Raw genomic sequence first — 25,965 nt, 5'->3', positions numbered from 1 at the left:
ACAGGGACATTATCTTGGCTTGCTTCCCTATGTCTTGACCCTGTGCCTGTTATCTAGACCCCTCCTGCATTTGCCAGAGCTTCTGAAACTTGTCTTCTGGAACTTTGGCCTGGGTTATTACTTGTCCCTTCCATCAGCCCTATAATTAAGATTGCTACCAACACAGGACTGCTAAAATCAAATGTTAAAGAGAGAGCTACTGTGTCTCTGGCTGCAGCATGGTTTAGCGTGTTGTCTGAACCAGGCCTCTGTGTGTTCTCTCCTCACACACACCCACACCCAAAATCTGGGCTCCAGCAGGATCAGGAGAAAATTGCAATGCCCTAGGTCCTTCCTGGCTAAAAAGGATTCAGTAGCACCTTTTCCAGAGGGCTTCCTAAAACAATTCCTATCTGCCCCTGCTTATATTAGGGTGTCTAAAAACCCATTTTTTCATGCAAAAATAATGCAGTAACCAGCAAACTGTTCCTTTGGTAAACATGGGTGTGTGTGTGTGTATATCTTGTGTCACCCTAAAAACAGAGCTGCAGCACAATCCTAAATATGTCTACTCAGAAGTAAGCCCCACTAAGATCAGTAGGGTTTACACCTTTCTAGTCTTGAGTCTGTCTACACGGCTTTCTAAACAAAGGAAGGTTATTAAAGCACAAAAATATAACTGTCTCACTGCCTCCTAGGGCGTTGGCATGGGTGAGCATTCTGTCTGCAAACTGATTGGTCTGGATTTGTTTCACCTGTGATGTTGAGAAGCCAAAGGTGCATTTAAAAATAAAAGTACAGTGGTACCAATATTTGGCTTCACACAGGCAGCTTGCGCAGGATTCTGGGCTTCCAATTCTTTGTCTACTCTCTGGTGACTGTAATCCGATATTACTTGCTGGTTTAGAGGCAGAACAGTGTTAATGTTTAAACTTAATTCAGGTCTCAGGTAAACACTTCCTGCAGTTGGAGGCTCTACTTTTGTAGTCCTTCCTCTATCTAAAGGCAGTTGATTAGGAAGCAAGAGCTCGTTAACAAAGGGACGTACTAAAACAAAGGACAGTATTTGCCCATAGGGAAACCATACTTGCCCATAGGGAAACCATACTTGCCCATAGGGAAACCCAGGACAGAATTCTCCATAGAGAAGCCATGCTTGCCCATAGGGAAACCTAGGACAGAATTCTGCATAGAGAAGCCATGCTTGCCCATAGGGATCCATTGAAAAGCACTTGCCCATAGGGAAACCTAGGACAGAATTCTCCATAGAGAAGCCATGCTTGCCCATAGGGAAACCTAGGACAGAATTCTGCATAGAGAAGCCATGCTTGCCCATAGGGATCCATTGAAAAGCACTTGCCCATAGGGAAACCTAGGACAGAATTCTGCATAGAGAAGCCATGCTTGCCCATAGGGATCCATTGAAAAGCACTTGCCCATAGGGAAACCTAGGACAGAATTCTGCATAGAGAAGCCATGCTTGCCCATAGGGATCCATTGAAAAGCACTTGCCCATAGGGAAACCTAGGACAGAATTCTGCATAGAGAAGCCATGCTTGCCCATAGGGATCCATTGAAAAGCACTTGCCCATAGGGAAACCTAGGACAGAATTCTGCATAGAGAAGCCATGCTTGCCCATAGGGAAACCTAGGACAGAATTCTGCATAGAGAAGCCATGCTTGCCCATAGGGATCCATTGAAAAGCACTTGCCCATAGGGAAACCTAGGACAGAATTCTCCATAGAGAAGCCATGCTTGCCCATAGGGATCCATTGAAAAGCACTTGCCCATAGGGAAACCTAGGACAGAATTCTCCATAGAGAAGCCATGCTTGCCCATAGGGATCCATTGAAAAGCACTTGCCCATAGGGAAACCTAGGACAGAATTCTGCATAGAGAAGCCATGCTTGCCCATAGGGAAACCTAGGTCAGAATTCTGCATAGAGAAGCCATGCTTGCCCATAGGGAAACCTAGGACAGAACTCTGCATAGAGAAGCCATGCTTGCCCATAGGGAAACCTAGGACAGAATTCTCCATAGAGAAGCCATGCTTGCCCATAGGGATCCATTGAAAAGCACTTGCCCATAGGGAAACCTAGGACAGAATTCTCCATAGAGAAGCCATGCTTGTCCATAGGGAAACCCAGGACAGAATTCTCCATAGAGAAGCCATGCTTGCCCATAGGGAAACCTAGGACAGAATTCTGCATAGAGAAGCCATGCTTGTCCATAGGGATCCATTGAAAAGCACTTGCCCATAGGGAAACCTAGGACAGAATTCTGCATAGCGAAGCCATGCTTGCCCATAGGGATCCATTGAAAAGCACTTGCCCATAGGGAAACCTAGGACAGAATTCTGCATAGAGAAGCCATGCTTGCCCATAGGGATCCATTGAAAAGCACTTGCCCATAGGGAAACCTAGGACAGAATTCTGCATAGAGAAGCCATGCTTGCCCATAGGGATCCATTGAAAAGCACTTGCCCATAGGGAAACCTAGGACAGAATTCTGCATAGAGAAGCCATGCTTGCCCATAGGGATCCATTGAAAAGCACTTTCCCGTAGGGAAACCTAGGACAGAATTCTGCATAGAGAAGCCATGCTTGCCCATAGGGATCCATTGAAAAGCACTTGCCCGTAGGGAAACCTAGGACAGAATTCTGCATAGAGAAGCCATGCTTGCCCATAGGGAAACCTAGGACAGAATTCTGTGTAGAGAAGCCATGCTTGCCCATAGGGATCCATTGAAAAGCACTTGCCCATAGGGAAACCTAGGACAGAATTCTCCATAGAGAAGCCATGCTTGCCCATAGGGAAACCTAGGACAGAATTCTCCATAGAGAAGCCATGCTTGCCCATAGGGATCCCTTGAAAAGCACTTGCCCATAGGGAAACATAGGACAGAATTTTAGCAGGTGTCATTTGTATATATGGAGAACGTGGTGAAATTTCTTCATCACAACAGTTAAAGCTGCAGGAGCCCTGCCCTCTTTTAAATCTGGTTACTCTAGTATATCTCCTGCAGCTTTAACTGTTGGGATGAAGAGGGAATTTCAGCAGCAGCTGAGTCTGGGTGTGGCTCAGCAACCTTTATTAGGAGAAGCCCAGCAGTCAGCATTTGGTAGCTGCTGGAAACAGCCTCTCCCCAACTTCTCCTGGTTTCTTCGCCCATCTTGAACCCAACTTGGACTCCTGCTTGACCCTGCTATTGGATTGTGTATGTATTGGGCTGCCTAACTCTGTTGGACTACTTCTGCTTTGGCTGACTCTATGGCCCTGTTCAGAAGATACCTTAAACCACAGGTTTTAGCACTGTGGTTAAAGCCATGGTTTAACATGTCTTCTGAACAGGGACATTATCTTGGCTTGCTTCCCTGTGTCTTGACCCTGTGCCTGTTATCTAGACCCCTCCTGCATTTGCCAGAGCTTCTGAAACTTGTCTTCTGGAACTTTGGCCTGGGTTATTACTTGTCCCTTCCATCAGCCCTATAATTAAGATTGCTACCAACACAGGACTGCTAAAATCAAATGTTAAAGAGAGAGCTACTGTGTCTCTGGCTGCAGCATGGTTTAGCGTGTTGTCTGAACCAGGCCTCTGTGTGTTCTCTCCTCACACACACCCACACCCAAAATCTGGGCTCCAGCAGGATCAGGAGAAAATTGCAATGCCCTAGGTCCTTCCTGGCTAAAAAGGATTCAGTAGCACCTTTTCCAGAGGGCTTCCTAAAACAATTCCTATCTGCCCCTGCTTATATTAGGGTGTCTAAAAACCCATTTTTTCATGCAAAAATAATGCAGTAACCAGCAAACTGTTCCTTTGGTAAACATGGGTGTGTGTGTGTGTATATCTTGTGTCACCCTAAAAACAGAGCTGCAGCACAATCCTAAATATGTCTACTCAGAAGTAAGCCCCACTAAGATCAGTAGGGTTTACACCTTTCTAGTCTTGAGTCTGTCTACACGGCTTTCTAAACAAAGGAAGGTTATTAAAGCACAAAAATATAACTGTCTCACTGCCTCCTAGGGCGTTGGCATGGGTGAGCATTCTGTCTGCAAACTGATTGGTCTGGATTTGTTTCATCTGTGATGTTGAGAAGCCAAAGGTGCATTTAAAAATAAAAGTACAGTGGTACCAATATTTGGCTTCACACAGGCAGCTTGCGCAGGATTCTGGGCTTCCAATTCTTTGTCTACTCTCTGGTGACTGTAATCCGATATTACTTGCTGGTTTAGAGGCAGAACAGTGTTAATGTTTAAACTTAATTCAGGTCTCAGGTAAACACTTCCTGCAGTTGGAGGCTCTACTTTTGTAGTCCTTCCTCTATCTAAAGGCAGTTGATTAGGAAGCAAGAGCTCGTTAACAAAGGGACGTACTAAAACAAAGGACAGTACTTGCCCATAGGGAAACCATACTTGCCCATAGGGAAACCATACTTGCCCATAGGGAAACCCAGGACAGAATTCTCCATAGAGAAGCCATGCTTGCCCATAGGGAAACCTAGGACAGAATTCTGCATAGAGAAGCCATGCTTGCCCATAGGGATCCATTGAAAAGCACTTGCCCATAGGGAAACCTAGGACAGAATTCTCCATAGAGAAGCCATGCTTGCCCATAGGGAAACCTAGGACAGAATTCTGCATAGAGAAGCCATGCTTGCCCATAGGGATCCATTGAAAAGCACTTGCCCATAGGGAAACCTAGGACAGAATTCTGCATAGAGAAGCCATGCTTGCCCATAGGGATCCATTGAAAAGCACTTGCCCATAGGGAAACCTAGGACAGAATTCTGCGTAGAGAAGCCATGCTTGCCCATAGGGATCCATTGAAAAGCACTTGCCCATAGGGAAACCTAGGACAGAATTCTGCATAGAGAAGCCATGCTTGCCCATAGGGATCCATTGAAAAGCACTTGCCCATAGGGAAACCTAGGACAGAATTCTGCATAGAGAAGCCATGCTTGCCCATAGGGATCCATTGAAAAGCACTTGCCCATAGGGAAACCTAGGACAGAATTCTGCATAGAGAAGCCATGCTTGCCCATAGGGATCCATTGAAAAGCACTTGCCCATAGGGAAACCTAGGACAGAATTCTCCATAGAGAAGCCATGCTTGCCCATAGGGAAACCTAGGACAGAATTCTGCATAGAGAAGCCATGCTTGCCCATAGGGATCCATTGAAAAGCACTTGCCCATAGGGAAACCTAGGACAGAATTCTGCATAGAGAAGCCATGCTTGCCCATAGGGATCCATTGAAAAGCACTTGCCCATATGGAAACTTAGGACAGAATTCTCCATAGAAAAGCCATGCTTGCCCATAGGGAAACCTAGGACAGAATTCTCCATAGAGAAGCCATGCTTGCCCATAGGGAAACCTAGGACAGAATTCTGCATAGAGAAGCCATGCTTGCCCATAGGGATCCATTGAAAAGTACTTGCCCATAGGGAAACCTAGGACAGAATTCTGCATAGAGAAGCCATGCTTGCCCATAGGGATCCATTGAAAAGCACTTGCCCTTAGGGAAACCTAGGATAGAATTCTGCATAGAGAAGCCATGCTTGCCCATAGGGATCCATTGAAAAGCACTTTCCCATAGGGAAACATAGGACAGAATTTGCATTGGATCCCTATGGGCAAGTATGGTTTCTCTATGGAGAATTCTGTCCCATTGTTTTCTATGGGCAAGTGGTTTGCATTGGATCCCTATGGGCAAGTATGGTTTGTCTATGGGCAAGTACTGTCCTTTGTTAACAAACACAAACTGGTGTGATGGAGCTTTTAGAGCATACATTCATGCACACACCATGTAGGGGGAAGAGGGGAGGGAACCCCAAAAAGCAAGACACCTTTCCCTTTGCTGAAACCCTTTCCTATAGACTGCAACTAGAGTGTGTTGCAGTGCCTGGTCTCAGTGGCCTGGTTCAGACAAAACCCTAAACCATGCTGCTTCACCACAAAATGGTTAATGGAATGCATTAAGGTCAATGCATTCCATCAACCATTTTGTGATTAAGCAGCATGGTTTAGCATGTTGTCTGAGCCAGGCCAGTGAAGAGGAAGGAAAACGTGTGTCTGTGTGTGTGGCCTGACTAGAAGAGGTGAGACACCCAACAATGGCACTTTGCCCTGGCAAGCAAGAAGCCTAGTGCTTTCAGCAGGAGCCTTTCCTCTGGGAAGAGAGTCTCAGTTACCCTGGGGAGTGGGGGGGGTAAGGCACACTGTCTTCTTTTAATTGGATTTTAAAATTTCATATTGGTTTTAACATGTTAATGTTTTAATTTATTTTAGGATTGTATATTTATTCTATTTTATATGTATGGTTTTATTTGTACGCCGCCCTGAGATCCTTGTGATATAGGGTGGGATGTAAATGTTTTAATAAATAAATAAAATGCCTCTGGGAAGAAGGGGAGTCTGGACTCTCCCAGACATGAAGGTACTTACACAGTGCCATGGAGAAGTGCAGTGCCATGGGTCCTAAGCCCTGGAAAAGATGCTCCTTGATATGGGAGAAAGACTGGGCCGCCTTTCCATCCCATCTATCCAAAGGGAATAATTGCTGTAGTTGCCAGAAACCTGCTTTTAACAAAAGATGGCCTTACATGCTAATGGCTGCCTTAAAATAAAGGTGTGCAGACTGGCCAGGTGTGTCACTAACGATCACTCTGGCTATCCAGCATTCATATTCTGCTCAGGTTTAAAATAAAACCACACACTTTTGCCTTTGGAGAATACATTTTTAAGAGGTCTGTTAGGGACTGAATTGCTTGGTCCAGCTTCGCTGATTCTTCTCAGCCCTGTTCCCTGGGCTTTTCTCCCAAGGGGGGATGGAGACGTCTTGGCTTTTGGGCTGCCTCAAAAGGGAGCCGCTACTTCTCACTTGCAAAAGAGCTGCTTTGGAACAAGAGAGTTCCTTAAGCCCTGAAATAAGAGTAGGGTGACCATATGAAAAGGAGGACTGGGCCCCTGTATCTTTAACAGTTGTATTGCAAAGGAAATTTTAGCATTTGTATATATGGAGAATCTGGTGACATTTCCTCTTCATCACACCAGTGAAAGCTGCAGGAGCCCTGACCACTTTTAAATCTGGTCACTCTAGTATAGCTCCTGCAGCTTTAACTGTGGTGATGAAGAGGGAATTTCACCAGGTTCTCCATATATACAAAGGGCACCTGCTGAAATTCCCTTTTCTATGCAACTGTTAAAGATGCAGGAGCCCTGTCCTCCTTTTCATATGGGCACCCTAAATAAGAGGCATTTGCCATGAATAAGAAACCCCAGTGCTGAGGAGAGAGAGAAAAATCCCCTCAGAAGGAATTTTATTGTTTTACTCTGTACAGCACCATGTACATTGATGGTGCTATATTAATAATAATAATAATAATAATAATAATAATAAAATGCAATTAATAACAGCTGGCTTCAGTCTCACAATTGCTGGGAGCCAGAGGAAGGCGAGGTGGACCTGAGTGAGGGTTTAGGGAATATGGCCTGAGGTAAAAAAAAGAAAGGGAAAAAAGTATTAAGAGGCTTGTAGGGTGGATTTGATTTAAATCATGATTTAAATCACTACTCAGAAAGACTTTGAGGTGACCCCCCCCCCCAAAAAAAAGGTGCACTCTTCCTTGCTAAATTTTACACAACTCAGAGTTACCAAAGACTCATTCTTGCTGGTATAAGCTTAATATTTACAACCAGATGAAGGTTTCAGTTTTAGAATAGCAACTTTTCAGAATAGTTTTACAGTTATATAAAAAAATAGTATCTAATAGTTTCTAATAGTATCATATTTGGTGATACTATTAGAAACACATCATAGATAGATAATTATGAAATTATTGTGAGGTAAACTGTCTCCAGTTTAATAGGTTAATCATTCATATTTGGCCACTTTTCTGCTGTACTTTATTGGAAGGTGAAAAATAATCTTACAGAAACCTCTGGAAGAGCATGACATTGTGAATGGATTCATGGAATTCATTTACCAAAAAATTAAAAATGCCTCATGCTACGTAGTTAAAAACTAATCCTTATTTCATGATGAATAACCTTTGAACTATAATGTATCTTAAACAGAAAACTATCTTTACATAGATTTTTCTTCAAAAAACATATCAAAAGCATCAAATTTAAATTTAAAAAATCCATATTTTTTTTGGATTTTTTTAAAAAATCATGGATTTTTAATCAGTGATTTAATCAGCGATTTTAAAAAATCACTGTTGCTGCTTGTAGTCCTTCAGAGTTGCCACCAAGCAATCTTGAAAACCCTAAAGTAAATATTAGGGTCCCCTCAGGTCTGGAGTTCTTGCTGTCTCCTGCACCCCACACTTTCAGTCCTTAATCTCTCTCAGGGACCCCCCCCCACACCACACCCCCAAACTTCCATGTCCCCTTTTAAGACAAATCACCCAGTCAAAATCACGCACTCAAGAGTAAAGTTTTTTTTTAAAAAAAAAACTTTTGGTGATTTTAAATTTTGTATATTTGTTTTTAATGTTCATTGTTTATAACTTTTGTAAACCGCCCAGAGAGCTTTGGCTATGGGGAAGTATCTAAATGTCATAAAATAATGAAGTTAACAGAAAAGGAGCACAAGTCCTGGTTTTCCTCAATCTAGAGCTTTCAGCTACAGAAGGGGCCCAATCCTCCCCCTTTCCCAAACACAGAGGTAAAGGGGTTTAAGGACTGGGGCATTGCTTCAGTAGGAAAAGCACCTAATTTGTGTGAGAAAGGGGGGATCTACACTATTGCTTTTAAAGCGTTTTAAAACGCTTTGAAAACATTTTGAAACCTGTATATGCAGTGTGTCCTGGGCCCCAACAGTTGTCAAAACTGTTAAAAAGCGCTTCCAAATCAGCTTTGGAAGAACCAGTTCCCCACTATCTATATTATATATTAATGCCACTTTGTAGCATTACAGACTACACAAAGGCTCGAGGCTGAAAATTTCTACTCAGGAGCAAAAGCCTGCTCATGAGGAGAAGGAACCAGTCCTTTTAAAGTTTCTTTTCCCCTTCTTTTTTTAATAGCTGCTTTCAGTGCTGCAAAGCATCGAATGGGCGGAGACTGAAGGGGTCTACTCAAGAGAAGGAAGGACCAGCTGTGAATGCCAATGAGCCAGACTCCGTTCAGCTGCAGCAACAGAGCCAGCGTGCGCATAATCTCTCCGTCTCCCTCAGGACCTCAGTTAGGTGGAGAGTTTGCGCAGGGGAGAGACTTAAACGAAGAACCAGCCCTGCCATGCCAGCAGCACAAAGGCCCAACTGGCCATGTGGGGCCAGAGTCTCACCTGGAAGTGGCTCATTTAAAAAAACCAGAGCTGCCTCGTGGGGGCATAGCCGCCTCGTAGGGGCATAGCCGGGCATAGCAGCCTTGTGGGGGGGGCATAGCTGCCACGTTGCCACGAGGGAGGACAGCCGAGTACAGCCGCCACGAGGGGCACAGCTGAGCACAGCCACCATGAGGGGGCACAGCCACCACGAGGGGGCATAGCCGGGCACAGCCAGCACATGGCATAGCGCCTTCTTGCTTGGCCTGCCTGCTTACCGGGACTGTTTCAACCTGCAGCTGGCCACTAAGGGTTTGCTGTTGGGGACTCTGTGGTGGCTGGATTGGCCCAGAGCCTCACCTGGAAGAGGCTCATAAAAGAGCTAGCCCTGCTGTGTCCTTCCTTCCTGGGAGCAGCACAAAGGCCCAACTGGCAGCGTGAGACGCCCAGCCCTCTGCCTCAGCTGCGTTTTACCTGCTAGCAAGAGTGCCTTCTCGCTTGGCCTGCCTGCTGACCTGGACGGCTTCAATCTGCAGCTTGGCTGGTAAGGGTTTGCCTCTGGGGACTGTGTGGTGGGGGGATTGGGCCGGAGCCTCACCTGGAAGAGGCTCATTTAAAAAAACACCACCAGCCCTGCTACTCGGGGGCAAGCTGTCATTTGGGGGCAAGCCTCAACACACGGGCGACATTTACGATCATCAGAGGGGGCCCCTGTTTCTCGTTCCAAGAAGAACAAACTGTCGTCATGAAGATCCTCAACGGCAGGGCCTTCTCTGTAGCAGCTCCCACCCTCTGGAAAAACCCTCCCTCGTGCAATTTGGGAGGCAGAAATAGCTTCGGCTATTAGACGGTATAAAAATGTAATAAATAAATAAATAAATAAATAATAAACTTCCTTCAAAAGCCTCCTGAAGACGTACCTGTTTAGACAAGCTTTCCCTGGACTATAACTTGCATTGGTTTTATATGACATTTTAAAATCGTTATTCTTGATTTTGTGTATTATGATTTGAGCTGCCCAGAGAGCCTTGGCTGTTGGGCAGTATAAATATATAATAAAGGAATAAAATAGGGTTCTGCTCTCTTGGCTAGTCTGCTGTAGTTATGGCCAGGGTGGTCAGAGAGTTACTTGGCCAGTGGCTTTGCTCCCCTTCTCCTCCTGGTTGTCCTGAACAGCAAATGAGCCAACAAGCCCTATTGAAATGCAGCTTCTGTTTGAGGGACATCTGAAAACTAAAGGTGTCTCTTTGGATATTGCAATTAGTAAGTTTTAGTTTGCATTAGTCTTAAGTGTTTTATTTGTTCTTGTGTGTAATTGTACGTTTTCACTTCTCTTCTCAGCTTGTCTGTCTGCTTGATCTACTTGCATCAAAGAAAGCTAAGTGCCTGGGATTTCATTTTATAATGTTTCTTGTGTTTTGCATTGTTGTGGGTTGCATTTTATTTTCTGATGCATTTGGGGTTGGAATTGTTGTGGGTTGCATTTTATTTTCTGATGCATTTGGGGTTGGAATTGTTGTGGGTTGCATTTTATTTTGTAATGAAATTTGTGTTTTGAATGGTTATTATTGTGAGAGTTGGGTTGTGTAACTTTTTTAGCGTTTATCACGCAATCCTACATGTGTTTAATCAGAAGTAAATCCCAATGACCCTGTTCAGGAGGCACCTTAAAGTACGGTGGTTCAGGCTTTTTTGTTAACAAAAAAGTCTGAACCACTGTGGTTTAAGGAGCCTTCTGAACAGGGCCAATAGGGTCTTCAACTGTGAAATGGGAGGGCACCAGGTTGGGGAAGGGTGGTTTAGAGGAAGAATGATTGGTACTGATAGGGTTAAACTTAAACCCCTTACCAAGATTCCTTCCTTGCTTCCTAAATGTGCTTTCACATTTTATATTGTATTTTATTTGTTGATGCGTTCTGTGGTTTGAATTGTTGTGTATTTCATTTTATTTAATGATGCATTTTGTGGTTTGAATTGTTGTGAATTGCCCACAGAGCTCAATTGTAAGAGTTGGTTAGTGCCAACTTTGCCCTTTCCCCTTGCAGGGAATGAGGAGCAGGACTTCCTTTTGCTTCTAGTACAGAACTTTAAGGAGGCTTCATGCAATCATACTCTGTTTTAATTCCATGTATTTTAAATATTTATTATGTGTTTTCATGTGTTTTATTGGTCTGTTGACTGTAATAAAAAGAATTGAATTGATAGTGCCATTTTTAGGATTTATCACACAATCCTATGTGTGTTTAATTGGAAGTAAATCCCAATGTGTTTAACTGTGAAATGGAAGGGCACCAGGGCAAGGGTGGTTTAGAGCAGCGATGGTGTGGTTGGGATTGCTTCCTAGCTACCTCGCTTGCAGACTTCGAGGACCAGGCCCGCTCCCATCACGTCTGACAAGGTAAGACATTGTGGGTACTCTTACTTCTTTACTAGCAATTGTTTCATTACCTAGTCATGTTTTATTAGGTTGTGTGGGGTGGCACAGTTTTTGGGATTGTTTCAGGCAGCAAAACACCTTGGGCCAGACCTGGACTTAGAACTGTGTTAGATACATCCCTTTATGGGATGTCCCAGGTTAGCCATGGTGCGCTTCCAAGGACCCTCCTTCATGGAGAACATTATGGTCTAAGTGCTGGAACTTAGCGGACTTCTTTGCCACCTCTTCACGAGGACCACTGACTTGGGACTGTGTTACACACAGGCAGCGTTCCCTTCATGGGAATGTCTCAGGTTAATTGAAGATGCCCTAGCAGGCATGGCCAGCATTCATGCATTTTGTGGTTTTAATTGTTGTGAATTGCCCAAAGTGCTTCACTGCAAAGAGTTGGTTTGTGCCCTTTTTTAGGGTTTATCACACAATCCTATGTGTGTTTAATTAGAAGCAAATCCCGATGTGTTTAACTGTGAAATGGGAGGGCACCAGGTTGGGGAAGGGTGGTTTAGAGGAGCAATGGCTGGTAGTGATATGGTTAAACTCCCCTTACCAAGATTCCTTCCTGGCTTCCTAATTACAATATAAAATGTAAAAGCACATTTTATTTCATAAAGCATTTTGTGGCTTTCATTGCATTTTTTGTTATGGATTTTGTGGTTTTAACGGTGTATTGCGTGTTATTTGAACATGCATTTTGGAGGTTCAATTGTTGTGTGGTTTTGATTGTTGTGAGTTCCTCAAAGGGCGTCATTGGCAGAGACAGGGCTGGACATCGCAAGATTGGTTCCTAATTGCAATATAAAATGTAAACTCAAGATTCCTTCCTTGCTTCCTATTTGCAATATAATATGTAAAAGCGCATTTTATTACATATTTTGTGGTTTTAATTGTTGTGTGTTGTGTTTTTATGCATTTTGGTGGTTTAATTGTGTGTTGTGTTTGATTTTACTATGCAATTTGAGGGGTTAATTATTGTGTATTATGTTTGATTTTACTATGCAATTTGGGGATTTAATTGTTATGTATTGTGTTTGATTTTACTATTCAAATTGGAGGGTTAATTGTTGTGTGTTGCAATTTATTGTGTTTTATTTCATTTCTTAAATTTTTATACTGTCCCATAGCCGGGGCTCTCTGGGAAGTTCACAAAAAAATAATTCCAGGCTCATAGAATCATAGAATAGTAGAGTTGGAAGGGGCCTATAAGGCCATCAAGTCCAACCCCCTGCTCAGTGCAGGAATCCATATAATAATAATAATAATAATAATAATAATAATAATAATTTTATTTCTTAACCGCCTCTCCCTCTGGATTGAGGCGGGGAACAACATAGAACAATACAGATAGTGGGATAATTGTGAACAGTGGGGTCAAAATAAATTTAACTGCAAAAAGCTGCAACTGCATTATCAGTAAACAAGGTAAATGATAACACCATCACCCTGACACCAGGATAAAATCAGACAGCTGGTGTTAATTGTACAGCACCATGTACATTGATGGTGCTATATAAATAAATAAATAAATAAATAATAATAATAATAATTTGGCTTAATGGCCAGAGGTGTCGTTGTATTCAACATAATTATGCATGGGGGGTTAATTGTTGTGAATTTCCCAAAGAGCCTGGTTGTAAGAGTTTGTGCCCACAGGCTTTTTGCAAGGTAAGTGTTCATAGGAATGACGCATCTCATCAGGATCATTAACATCAGTTGAAGACTTCTGACAAGGTGAGTGCAAGACTGTACATGTATTAGAGTAGAATTATAAAAACTCAGCTTAGCTTAGTCCTATGTACATCTTTTCTCAGACACTGTTAGTTCTGTTGCTTCTTTACTAGCAATTGTTTAAATATCTAGTCATGTTTTATTGGGTTGTGTGGGGTGGCACAGTTTTTGGGATTGCTTCAGGCACCAAAATACCTTGGGCCAGACCTGGACTTTGGATTGTGTTACACACAGGTAGCGTTCCCTTTATGGGGATGTGTCAGGTTAGCAATGGTCGCTTGCAAGCATGGCTGGCCCTCCATGGAGAACGTTATGCGCTAAGTGTAAGGACTTAGCAGTCTACTTGCCACCTCTTCATGGGTTGGCTGACTAAGTGCTGTGTTACACACAGGTAGCGTTCCCTTTATGGGGATGTGTCAGGTTAGCAATGGTCGCTTGCAAGCATGGCTGGCCCTCCATGGAGAACGTTATGCGCTAAGTGTAAGGACTTAGCAGTCTACTTGCCACCTCTTCATGGGTTGGCTGACTAAGTGCTGTGTTACACACAGGTAGCGTTCCCTTTATGGGGATGTGTCAGGTTAGCAATGGTCGCTTGCAAGCATGGCTGGCCCTCCATGGAGAACGTTATGCGCTAAGTGTAAGGACTTAGCAGTCTACTTGCCATCTCTTCATGGGTTGGCTGACTAAGTGCTGTGTTACACACAGGCAGTGTCGCCTTTATGGGGACATCACAGGTTAGCAATGGTCTTCGTGGATTATGGAGGTTTTAATTGTTGTGTATTGCATTTACTGTACACATTTAACATTAGTCATTAGGCAGATTTAAAATATAAATTAATGAGAGGATATTAAAGCAAAAGAAATGTTTTCATTATGAATTTTATTTTATTTTTCTCCTGAGATATTAATGTAACAATCTAATAAAGGCATCTGAAACCTGAGTTGGTGTATTTATTTTGTCCGTGTGCATTTATTTTGCCTGTGTATATGTAATAAAAGCATTCTGTTGCAAAAGTGTCATTTTTCTTTTACTCTAAAAAGTTTATTAAGTTTCTCTGAAAGTGCCATTTTTCATGCTATAATGTATCATCTTATGTTGAAATGTTTTTCATCCTTCCAAAATTTGTTTATGTGCATTTGGCTATCTGCATTTTATTTTACAAAGTATTTTGTGGTTTTAATTGTTGTGAACTGCCCAAAGAAATTAGTTGTAAGAGTTGGTTTGTGTCATTTTTTTTTAGGGTTTATCGCAAGGCGCGATTTGTGTTTATTCAGAGGTAAATCCCAATGCATTTAACTGTGGAATGCGAGGACTCCAAATTGGTGAAGTTTGGATTAGAATTTGAGTGGTTGTCTGTGATAGGGTTACACACCCCTTACCAGGACTGCGCTTTTACATTTTATATTGCAAAGCATTTTATGGTTTTAATTCTTGTGCATTGCATTTTATTTTGCAATGTGTTTTGAGGGTTTTAATGGTTGTGAATTGCCCGAAGAGCATTGTTGTAAGAGTTAGTTTGTGTCATTTTTTAAGGGTTTATTGCAAAGTGGACAGAAGTAAATCGCAATGTGTTTAACTGTGAAATGGTGGGTGAGGGGCCAGCTTGGTTAAAGGTGTTTTAAGAGGGACTGTTGGCAGTGATTGGGTTAAATACACCTTACCAAGTTTCCTAATTGCACGTTTTCATTGTTGTGTATTGATTTTTATTATTTTATTATAAAACTTAAATATCACCATAATACAGAAATCTTAAAAGCAAGGAATAAGTAATAAATTGCTATATATATTTAAAAGAAAGAGTCCGACACTATAAATACCCAGTAGGAATTTAACATTAATTATTAGGCAGGTTTAAAATAAGATAAATTAATGGGAGGATAGGTATCAAATAGAAAGGAAGACTGTTTTTTATTATTATGTACTTTAATTTTTCTCTCCTGAGAAACCATAACCTAATAAAAACATCTGAAACCTGTGTTGGTACTTTTATTTTGTTTGTGTGTATATAATAAAACACCGGCATTCTGTTGCAAAAGTGTCTCCTTCCTTTGCTTTCTTAATAGTCTAAAATGTTGAGTATGTTTCTCTGTAAGTGCTATTTCCCATACTGTATTGTACCGTCGTCTTAGGTTTAAACCCTTTTGCATCCTTCCAACAGTTGGCAAATGCTATTTCCCATACTGTATTGTACCGTCGTCCTTAGTTTAAACCTTTTGCGCCCTTCCAAAATTTGGCTATCTGCATTTTATTTCAAAATGCATTTTGTGCCTTTAATGGTTGTCAGTAGACCAAAGAGTAAAGAGTTTGTGCCCACTTTGTGATAAATCCTAACAGTGTTCAGTTCCCAATCAGGCTTTGTGCAAGGTAAGTATGCATAGGAATGACACATCCCATTACTTCTGTCAAGGTAAGTGTATAATTTGTACATGTGTGAGAGCAGAATGATAAAAACTCAGCTTAGTCCTATGTACATATTTTCTCAGAGACATTGTTAGTTCGCTTACTGCTTTACTGGTAATAGTTTCACTACCAGGAGGGGATCTACACAGTCGTCGGGGCGCCCTGAAGGCGCTGGCGTGCGCCTCCAGGGTGCCCCGAAATTCCTAGTGTAGATACCTGTCCTGAAGAGGCGGAGGCGGCGGCGGCGAAAAGTTCCCAGGGCTGCTGTCGGATGCGAGGGTGCCTAGAGCGTCCTTACCGCTGTCGCTCACCTCCCCGTCGGCCTCCTGCTGCCAGCGAAAGAGCCACCCGGGTTGGAGAGCTTCTTCCGCCGAGCTCTCCAACCCGGGTGGCTCTTTCGCCGGCAGCAGGAGGCCGGCGGGGAGGTGAGCGACGGCGGCAAGGACGCTCTAGGCACCCTCACATCCGACAGCAGCCCTGGGAACTTTTCGCCGCTGCCGCCTCCTCCTCTTCTGGACAGGTATCTACAGGTATCTACACTAGGAGTTTCGGGGCGCCCTGGAGGCGCACGCCAGCACCTTCAGGGCACCCCAATGACTCTGTGTAGATCCGCTCCAGGTCATGTTTTATTAGGTTGTGTGGGGTGGCACAGTTTTGGGGATTGCTTCAGGCAGCAAAATACCTTGGGCCAGACCTGGCTTTAGAACTGGGTTACAGCCTACATCCCCCTACATGGGGATATGTCAGGTTAGCAATCCTGACTTGCAATCCTAAAGAAAGTTATGCTTGAAGTTCTCAGATATAGAGACCTAAGAGCTTGGTTGTAAGAGTTTGTTTGTGCTGACTTTGTGATAAAGCTTAACAGTGTTCAGTTCCCAATCAGGCTTTCTGCAAGGTAATTGTGCATAGGAATGACGCGTCCAAACAGGATCATTACCATCAGTTGAAGACTTTGAGGACCAGGCCCGCTCCCATCTCTTCTGACAAGGTAAGTGTATAATTTCTACATGTGTGAAAGCAGAATCATAAAAACTCAACTTATCAGAGACATTGTTCTGTTGCTTCTTTACTCGTAATAGTTATATTGCCTAGTCACGTTTTATTGGGTTGTGCGGGGTGGTGCAATTTTTTGTATTGGTTCAGGCAGCAAAACACCTTGGGCCAGACCTGGACTTAGAACTGTGTTACACACAGCTTGCAACCCCTTTATGGGATGTCTCAGGTTAGCTATGGTGCCCTTCCAAGGACCCTCCTTCACGGAGAACATTATGGTCTAAGTGCTGGAACTTAGCGGACTTCTTTGCCTCCTCTTCACGAGGACCACTGATTGAGACTGTGTTACACACAGGCAGCGTCCCTTTCATGGGGAAGTCTCAGGTTAGTGAAGATGCCCTAGCAGGCATGGCCAGCATTCATGCATTTTGTGGTTTTAATTGTTGTGAATTGCCCAAAGTGCTTCACTGCAAAGAGTTGGTTTGTGCCCTTTTTTAGGGTTTATCACACAATCCTATGTGTGTTTAATTAGAAGCAAATGCTAATGTGTTTGACTGTGAAATGGGAGGGCACCAGGTTGGGGAAGGGTGATTTAGAGGAAGAACGGTTGGCAGTGATAGGGTTAAACACCCCTTACCAAGATTCCTTCCTAGCTTCCATGCTTGCAGATTTTGAGGACCAGGCCTGCTCCCATCACATCTTGGAAGGTAAGACATTGTTGGTTTTCCTGCTGCATTACTGGTAATTGTTGCATTACCTAGTCACTTTGGGGGGGGGGGTTGTGTGGGGTGGCACAGTTTTGGGGATTGCTTCACGCAGCAAAATACCTTGGGCCAGACCTGGACTTAGGACTGTGTTGCACACAGGTACGCATCCCCTTTATGGGGATATCCCAGGTCAGTGAAGGTGCCCTAGGAAGCAGAGCCAGCCCCTCTTTCATGCGTTATGAGGGTTTTAGTTGTTGTGTACTACATTTTATTTCATGGCTGACTGTGGGGAGTACTAAGAGTGGTATTCTTGTGTGAAATTACATGTGAGCACACTTGTGATCTTGATCACGCTTGATTCCTCTACTGAGGATGTGCCTAAATTCCTAAATTCTTAGCATATGTCCAGGATTCCTATTGGAAATCCCACGAGCCCTTAAAGGACTGGATTTCCTGATAACGCACATCCCTAGCCAAGAAGCGTTCATCTAAGAGAGGATGTACGGCTGGGTCCAGGTGTTCAGAAATTCCTGTTTGAGAGAAGGGTGGGTCACTCTTGGGTTGACCTGTGCCAGGAGAAGGACAGAGGACCTGCAACCCTGTGGACTCCCTTGGACCTCTCATGCCATCCTTCTGGGAAGGCTGCCTTGAGTTGGGATGTGAAGTCATTATTGTGATGGTCCTGCTCCTGCCAAGAATTTTGAAGGTGCTGGTAGGGGATGATGGATCTGTCCTATGGCAGTCTTACTACGGAGTGTCTCAGGGCTTTATTTGACCCTCAAGCTTTTCAGCATCTACATGAAACTGCCAGGAGACGTTTACCAGGGGTGCGGGCTGAGGCGTCACGAATGGCACCTAGCTTCACCTCTCCTTCTCAGCTAACAGAGGTGGGGCAGTTGGAGCCCTGAACCAGCGTACGGGCAGGAGAATGGACTGGATGAGGGCCAATAAACTGAGATTCAATCCAGCCAACACAGAAATACTGTTTGCAGGTGGTTCATCATTCCGGCTTAGTGACATTGACCCTGTTCTGGCGGGGAGTTTCAGACTTCCCAATCAGTGACGTCTGTAGTTTGGGGATGGTCATGGATCCATCGTTGCCCGCAGAGGCACAGGCTCCCTTCGTGGCTCAGAGTAGCTTCTCACTAGCTTAGGCCAGGGAGGAACAGCTGCAGTTGTTTTGGCCTAAAACTCCCATGATCCCCTTACATCGGCGATGCTGGCTGGAGCTGATGGGGATTGTAGTCCAAAACAACTGAGGTCACCATTTTTTTAATTTCCATTTGTATTTTAGTTGTGTTTTATTTTACTTTAGTTCATTTTTTTCTTTTTATTTACTGGACCCAATCCCAAAGTTCTTCAAGCATTTAAAATAATAAGAAATTAAAACAGAATAAAACTAGCCAAGATTCAAACAACAGAAATAAATATACTAAACTAAAACCAGCAGGAGAGAAAATCACTAAAATTGCTGAGTGTCTAATAATATTTAAAATAACTAAAAAGAAGTAAAAACATCCCTTTAAAAGGTGGTGCTCTGAACCACTGAGGGAGCCTGCGCCTCTGCGGACGATGACGGATCCATCATCGTCCCCAACTTGCAGACCTCGCCCTTTAGGAAGTCTGAAACCCCCTTCCAGAACAGGGTGACTGACACTTAACCGGATAGATGAGCCACCCACAAACAGTGTTTCTGTCTTGTCTCGATTGAATCTCAGTTTATTGGGCCTTCATCCAGCCCACTCCTCTGCCCATGCGCTGGTTCAGAGCTTCAACTGCCTCACCTCTGTTTAGCTGAGAAGGAGAGGTGGAGCTACGTGTCATTGGTGATGCCTCAGCCCGCACCCCTGGTTAACGTGTCCCGGCAGTTTCATGTAGATGTTGGAAAGCATGGGGGTCAACTACAGCCCTGAGGCACCCTGTAGCAAGACCACCATAGGACAGACCCATTATCCCCTGCCACCACCTTCTCTAAGGGGCATTCTAGGCAGGAGCGGAACTGTTGCAATACACGACTTCACATCCCAACCCAAGACAGCCTTCCCAGAAGGATAGCATAAGAGGTCCAAGGGAGTCCACAGGGTTGCAGGTCCTTCTCCCGGCAAAGGACACAAGCAGGCTTGCACGTCCCTCACCTGGCTCAGGTCGACCTAATTGTTTCATGACCTAGTCATGTTTTATTGGGGATTGCTAAAGTAATTTGGGGATTGCTTCGGGCAGCAAAATACCTGGGGCCAGACCTGGACTTAGAACTGTGTTACACACAGCCAGGGTTCCCTTCATGGGATGTCTCAGGCCAGTGAAGGTGCCCTAGGAAGCAGAGCCAGCTCTTCCTTCATGGAGAAGGCCATGCTTGAAGTTCAGGGACTTAGCAGCCTGGCCTGCCTCTTCATGGGGATGGCTGATTTCAGAACTGACAGGCATGATCACAAACTTGTAATTTGGAGTTAACAGAACACAGGCTTCTAATATTGAAGGCTGAGTTCAGAATGTATTTAAATAGTTCTCACAGAAAAGAGACATTTGCACTGAGATTGTTTACTTCACATATAAAAATGCTGCTGTAACTGTACTCTGGGCCTTCCCTCTCCTATTGGGGTTCAGCCCACCGCTGTGCAAACTCTCTTTTGCTGTGGGAAATAATTCTATTGCTAGTGTCTCACTGGTCTCTTTGTCTGTGCGTTGGAGATCCATGATAATACCTGGGGAGCCTCGTCTGGGATTTGACAGCACTCGTCAGAAGCACACAGGCAGAAGCTCTCTGGGGACTGCCATTCCAGCACGTACCCAAGGTAAGAGACCTTTTGAAATCCCTATTGGCTTAGCCTTCTGTTTCAGGTGACACCGTGGGTCTGGTTCACACTGGACTCCCAACCCAAGACTTCTGTGAGACCCAGCAAAACAGACTTAGAAAAGTGGGCCTGGTCCATTGGAGGGGCAGATGAGGTTTAACATGGCTGAGCCCAGTGCAAAAGACAGGTCAGTAAAACATGTACCTGAGGAAGCAAGTGAACAGAGCTGTCGTTGACACCCACGGTGTATATGTACAAAAGTTATGGGCCAGAACCTGCAAATTCGAAAATACTTAAATTGTTCAGATTCTCTTTAAGATAGCTAGGAAGAAGTTGAATGGTTTGTGGCTTAGTTTGCAAAGAGACAGGAAGAAGAAGAAGAGTTTAAATCTGGCACCTAGCAAAACGTGTTGTGGAGCCTAGAGACAAGAACCAAGAAAGAAAGGGGAGGGAGATTTCTCCTGGCAAAGAAAGAAAGAATTTTTAGGCTGTTGTATATTTAAGCTACCTGCATTTTTTTAAATGTATCACTAGTATTGAATTGTAGGAGTAGAAACTTCAGACTCTGAAGAGTTAAATTGCATTTAGAGTTCAAGCAATTAAGAATCTCATTTTTAAGAAGCCCACAAAACAAGAACAATGCAGAATCCATGGTAGATTCAAGGGCAGAGGCGATGGATGAGAACATGGTGTGAGCAAAAAGCAAAATCACCCTAGAATATTGCCACTATTGTGGTGAAATTGGTCGCTAGAAAATGAGTGTCCTAATAAGCCTGGCCAGCTTATGCAGACACCTCATAAAGCTAGCTGATCTACACTAACGTTTCAAGATTTCCTTACAGCTACAATGTCTGCTAAAAAAACTATAACTGTTGTAGGCATGTTTCTTAACTAACTGCCTCACTATCCAGACCAACATGCTTCCTCTTTAAGCAGAAAGCTATTCTGTAAATAAAGGTTTACTCACCACATGAAGCATTTCTTGATGCCCTAAATATGTTGTGACCTTGCTGCAAAGCATGGTGTGTGTGTTCTCCTGATTCCGCTTCATGGAATCCAAACTTCCAGCCTGATCACCTGGGGGTCTTGGAATTTGATGAAATCCTTTTTTTGCAATTAAGAAAAGGGAGTATCAAGGATATCAGGGCACACCATGTTTCCAGGAAAGGGCAAGCTCATACCTTCTGTGTAGTCTGAGCTATATGCAGTTGATAACGCCATGATTAACAGCGTAATTACTCTAGTTGGGCAGAGCAGTTGGGTGTGTGGCCGGCCTCTGGCACTTATGAACAAGAGATTAGTCCTTATGGGAACCCTCATGGGTAAACCAATGACTCCCCCCACCCCCCACTAAATTTCAGGCCACCGAACTCCAGCTAACAGATGATCAAGTATTAAGACTATGGCCGTGCATTAATGAGGTAGTTTTAGGTTGTCATTCACAGATTAAAGACACCCAGATGAGCCCTGCCACGACCACCGGCATCACGGTTCTTCAGTGGACAAGAGTGCCCTGACGTCCAGGTGGAAAGGTCCCTACCAGATCTTCCCGGATCCACACATCACCCTGCAAGAGGGCCGTTGACCCAGATTTCGCCAGTCAAGTGTAGACAGCAACCGAGGCGGCGCTCTCAAGGACAACGCAGGCGATTTCTCCTCGACACGGCCAACAGCAGGTGTCTACTGCTTCTCCCAAGACCCAGCGGATCATGCCCGGAGACCACCTAACTTTACTCTACAAATATTTAAGGGCCATAATAATGCCCAGCCACTCTCCAGAAACCAAAAAGGTTTCATCCTACTGGTAGAGTTGGCAAAAGTCCAGCCAGCTGCATGAAGACAGACTTCGCCAGGCAGCCAACGATGACGGAGATGGCCGCTCTGTTCCAGTACGGCGGTCTTGTTCTCTTTGAACTATGCTTTACGGGAAATAAAGAAGGGAATAGTACAACTAAGTATAGCAGTAGCAGAAATAGTTAACCTTATTAAACTGTTGGATGTGTGCTTTAATTACTTTAAGTGTTAGCTGTTTTTATGCTGTTGTTTTTAAAATTTGTATATCGATTTTTAATGTTCAGTCTTAATCTTTGTAACCCGCCCAGAGAGCTTCGGCTATGGGGCGGCATATAAAAGTTAACCTTACTAACCTTACTAACCTTACTAACCTTAGTTAACCTTACTAAACTGTTGGATATGTGCTTTTATTGTTTTAAACTTTAGCTGTTCCTATGCTTTTGTTTTTAAAATTTGTATATCGATTCTTAATGTTCAGTCTTTTTAATCTAATCTTTGTAATCTTTGTAAACTGCCCAGAGAGCTTTGGCTATGGGGCGGTATATAAATGTAATAAATAATAATAATAATAATAATAATTAAAAATGCCAGCCCATCATGAACAAAGGCGTACCTGTAATTGGTGTGCCTGCCTATCTCGGGCAAAAGAAGGGTAGAAGGCATACCAGTTTGAACAAAACATCACCAAAGAAAATGAACAAACTTTGGTACAGAGATATATAGACTTTGCAGCTGAGAATCTAGTGACTGAATTTGCTTCCATCCCCCTTTCTCCTCCTCCCTCCCCACCCCCTTTCCTTTTGTGTCATGTTTTTTAGATTGTAAGCCTGTGCGCAGGGATGTTTTTTAGATTGTAAGCCTGTGGGCAGGGACTGTCTTAAGAAACATTTTTGTAAGCTGCCTTGAGAGCCTTTTTGGCTAAAGGGCAGGATAAAAGTGCTTAATAAATAAATAAGGAAATAAAGGATGGAATATAATCCATCCCAGTCTGAAACCCCTCTACGCTGCCAGTTCAATGGCCCATATCAGAATGCCACACATACTCAGTGACAACCCGTAGGAGATTAGGCAAACAGCAAAAGTTATTGTGGATTACTTGGAGGGAATCTACACGTAGTACTGAAGGCGCTCGCGTGCGCCTCCAATGCGCCGTCAAAACGATGGTGTAGAAGGCAAAAGAAGAGACGGAGGAGGAGGCTGGGGAACCGGCCGCATCCTTGCCGCTGCCGCCGTCGGAAGCCGAGCTCTCCGACCTGGGTGGCACTTACCCCGGCAGCAGAAGGCGGCAACGGCAAGGACGCAGCCGGTTCCCCAGCCGCCTCTTCCTCCATCTCTTCTTTCGCCGTCTACACCATCGTTTTCACGGCGCACACAAGCGCCTTCAGTACGATGTGTAGATTTGGCCTTGATTGGCACTAATTATGGGAAAGCTTTAAGAGATAGAACGCTGCACAAGATTTTGGGTTTCCGAGTTCTTTGTCTACTCCCCTTTGACCATAATGTGATTGCACTTGCTGGTTTAAAGATAAAACAATGTTAATTTTTTAGACTTCATTCAAGTTTCAGGTAGACACTTCCTGCAATTGGAGGCTTCAAGCTAGAGATGGTTAGCAAATACAAAGACCTCTTTATTAGTAGCACTGTTCTTCCTCCTTTACTATCGTGTTTCAAAAGCAGTTACACACTGACAGAGAATGGTAAAATCAGTAAACCCAATGTAGCAAAATGCCGTAAGGATTACAACCAAATAATAGAGAGATCTCCCTCTTCTGTTATATGGTATTCCAGAAGGTGCAGAGCATATTCCTCTACCAGTATGTTTTTTCCAAAGGTGAGAAATGGTTAATCTATCCAGCGTTAAATGTCCACAGACTCTATTGGCTATGTGGACCATGGGCATATAAGATCCTGCCATAGAACTATTGCCTGGTCTCAGTTCACACACCAGTTTAACAGCAGACATTATTTACAACCATAAGGTCAAAAGGGCTATTAATAATCCTTTGGAAACGGGATACACTAGATTTCATGAAGATCTTGCTTCCAGTAAACCTCTGACACAGCAGAGGCCAATTGAAACTGCCACAATTGATGCCATTTCTGCCATTTAAGCTGAAACAAGAGATTTCACAAGTCACACTACAAAACTGCATGACCCTTAATGTCTTACTTGCAGCACGAAGAAGAGTCTGTGCCATGATTAACACTTCTTGCTGCACATACATAAGCCAGAACTATGGAATAGAAATTTATTAGATAATGCATTTTAGCTAGTTCCCATGGAAAAAAGACACACACACTGAGGTTGTTTACTCAGCAATACAAAATGCCTGCCATAGCTATTCTCTGGGCCTTTCCTCTCGGGGTGCAGCCCGCATAGGTGCTCTGTTTTGCTGCCGAAAATAAAGCTGTTGCTAGTGTCTCACTGGTCTCTTTGTCATTTTCTTGGAAAGCCACAACAATATGTATTATTGTGAAGCTGGTAACAAGTGTGAACTAGAAAGAGGGACATACTAAACCAAAGGACACTGAATGGCCGTTGAAATGCATTGGTTTATTCCGAATGGCCGTGGGAAATTATTGGAGGTGTTTAGGGATCATCTACAAATCAAAATCCCTAAAGGAGTTAAACATTTCGTTTTCATAGAAAACCACGCAGAATCAAAATGCAAACTAACAGTGGTTTTACGGAACAACTACTATGACCCCCAACACTGTGATTCTAGGGATCACCCCCAAATTCAAGAAGAAATCAGAATGCAATAAAAAGAGGGTAATAGTTTTATACACTGCTTTATAAGCACCAGTTCTAAAACACCCAAATATGAGAAAGGAATTTTGTCGCACCATGCCAAACATTATTTAAATGTTTCTATATGCCCCGCCACAGCGCCCACACCTTACAACAGGCTGGTTTCAAAATGGCCATAGGAAAACATTGGGCTGTCAGGCAGCCCCAGAAAAAAGGGGAGCCCCAAAATTCTCGTGGAGGTTTGTAATAAGGCCCTAAGCATCCTAGGAGTTTTTGCTGGAGGCGTGCACCATTGGAATGGTCCGCACTTTGCGCATGGCCCATTAGGTTCCTTCAGAATGACCACAGGAAGCACTGGGCTGTGGAACCTAATGTGGCCATGCACAAAGTGGGGACAATTCCAATGGAGAACGCCTCCAGCAAAAACTCTTAGGATGCTTACAGTCTTATTACCAACCTCCATTAGAATTTTGGGGCTCCCCCTTTTTTTCTGGGTCTGCCTGACTGCCCAGTGCTTTCCTATGGCCATTCTGAAGAAACCTTATGTACACACACACAGACCACTATATGCTGTACCAAATGAAAAAGTTCTCTTTGTCATGACCCAAGAGTCCAGCAGTGACATGGACTCTGACATCGAAGCTCTAGTGGTGACAACAGAGGAAACTCCAGGTCCAAGCACCTCTGCAGAGCTTCCAGAGGCCCCTGAGCCTGAGTCCCAGCACTGGACCAACACTCTCATCTACAAGAGCCCCATATTCCAAGGAACCAACGGGCCAACACCAGCAATGTGCCAGGTATGAGCTCTTGGAGAGATATAGGAGTGCGAAGTCAGAAGCCAGAGGCCTGTCCATTTTAAGACTTTGGGGGGTGGGTGTCTTCACAGCACTGGGTTGGCGCCGTGTCCCTCAGAAATCCCATGGCTTCCATGTCCCTCAGATAATCCCAATGCCAAGGAGGGAATGCGGGGTTTCTGGGCAGCCATCCAGGGACCAATCGCAGGTCACCTTCCACCAGGCACCGCCTGGCCACACCTCTGCTGTGACTGTGGAGCAAAGCAATGGGTTGCCTTTATGTCGTCCTGCATGTCCTTGCGTTGCTCCAGAGAAAAAA

The 25,965-nt window shown here is 44.0% G+C and overlaps 1 protein-coding gene across 1 annotated transcript in view; it reads right to left on the bottom strand.

Moving 5' to 3' along the window:
• The window catches only part of VAV1 (vav guanine nucleotide exchange factor 1), a 111,508-nt gene that overhangs the window by 52,492 nt on the left and 33,051 nt on the right, over positions 1 to 25,965 (bottom strand). The gene's annotated exons all lie outside the window — the stretch shown is intronic.

The sequence above is a fragment of the Elgaria multicarinata genome, chromosome 3 (genome assembly GCF_023053635.1).
Source record: "Elgaria multicarinata webbii isolate HBS135686 ecotype San Diego chromosome 3, rElgMul1.1.pri, whole genome shotgun sequence".
In the NCBI taxonomy this organism is placed as follows: Eukaryota; Metazoa; Chordata; class Lepidosauria; order Squamata; family Anguidae; genus Elgaria; species Elgaria multicarinata.
The sequence above is the reverse complement of the archived record's forward strand: the minus strand, read 5'-3'. Positions and strand labels throughout refer to the sequence as shown.